A 1,600-nucleotide genomic window follows, 5' to 3' on the forward strand; every position below is an offset into this window, starting at 1 on the left:
GCAGCACGAGTCCATCCCGGGCCGGGGAGGGACCCCAGGGCGCGGCAGACCCCTCCTGTCTCCCCGCTGCCCCCTCAGCAGTGCACTTCGTCCATCTGCCTGATCTGCTCCCCGCTCTGTCTGGTGGATCCTCCCCCACCCCTGCATCTCTGGCCTGTACCCCAGTTCTGTGTGCACAAATAAATAAATCTTTAAAAGAAAACAGAAGTGAGACGCAGGAGAGAAAAGTCTCGGTTGCCAAGAAAATACTTCCATCCGCGTGAACACTCTTGGTCGGGGCGTGAAAGCATGGGCTCCAGTGGCCCTCAGGGGGAGGGGGAGACGCTGCGGAGCCTGGGGGGGTGGGGGAGCGCCTGCTGCGGCCTGGCAGGAAGTCGGCAGCACTTGCAGGCGATGACCGGGGCGTTGACTGGGCTATTCCCCAGCGGGGTTGTGCAAGCCCAGCACGCCTGGCTTTCTCTTTAGGCTCACTTCAAGATATTTTAGGCACAGCGAGGTGAGGCTGGAGGACCGGGGAATTTCTGAGCTTACCAGAGAGTCAAAGGCACGGCAGCTAGGAGGTGCGTCAGAAACGGGCGCTCCGGAGAGCAGCAGGGGCTAGCTCACGGGAAGGTCATGTCTTCAGCATACTCAGTCACCAGAAATTTGGTTTGTGGAAGGGACCAAGGAGGTGATCAGCGGTCCCCTCGGCCAGCTCAGCAAAGGCCAGCCCTGGACATTATCTCAAGAGGCCCTTAGGGGCAGGCCTCTGGCGGCGGGTAGCGGCACAAAGGACCCAGCCAGTTCTCCAGAAGCTTCCGCCGGCGGGAACGCTGCCCGTTTGGACTGGAGGGAGAGTACAGGTTGAAGGAAGTGACCGGACCGCCAAAGTTCTGTAGCCCAGAAACTGACTGAAAAATGGCACCGCCGAAGATCATGCGCCCCCTTCCCAAGAAAGAGGGGAACCCCCAACCCGCCGTGAATCCAGAGGCCGTCGTGAGTTCAGAGCAGGGCAGCAGGGCAGCAGGGCAGAGGCTTAACCCAAGCAGCGCTGGCTGTTTTCAAAAATCGCTTGGGACTGGGGATTCGCTCTGACCCCCGTCTTCTCCCATTTTGAAGGAGGCTGTCTGGGGGGGCAGGCAGTCCCTGCTTGAGTCCCCAGGTCTCCGTGCTGAGGACCGCACCCAGGGGACGTCACACCGGCAGCCCCTGCGCTGCATCGGGACACCCGGTGAGCTGGCCAGCTGACCAGCTGGCTCGCTGCAGCTGCCGCTGTCCGGGGGGCCTGAGCGCGGTGGGCCTGACTGGAACGGGGGCTGCTTTGTTTCGTTTCGATCACGTGTTTGAGTGTAAGGAGCTGCGGGGCCCTGTGGCCGCGGCCTGTTGCTGGCTGGGCCTCGGCCAGTAGAACGCAGCCCTGTGCGGGCAGTTCCTCCCTCCGCGCGTTTCTCTGCGCCACCCGGACACGAGTGGCCCACCTCGGTGGGTGCTCGGCCGTGAGGCCCAGCCAGCGCGCCCACCCAGCGCTTGTCGGGGCCGGCCCCCCCTCGAGTTCCAAGCATCCCCTGCTGCACGACCAGCTCCAGGCTGTGACGCCCGGGCGGTCCGCTCGCGGGGCCAG

This window comes from Condylura cristata, unplaced genomic scaffold, assembly GCF_000260355.1.
Source record: "Condylura cristata isolate star-nosed mole 26May11 unplaced genomic scaffold, ConCri1.0 scaffold00032, whole genome shotgun sequence".
Classification (NCBI taxonomy): Eukaryota; Metazoa; Chordata; class Mammalia; order Eulipotyphla; family Talpidae; genus Condylura; species Condylura cristata.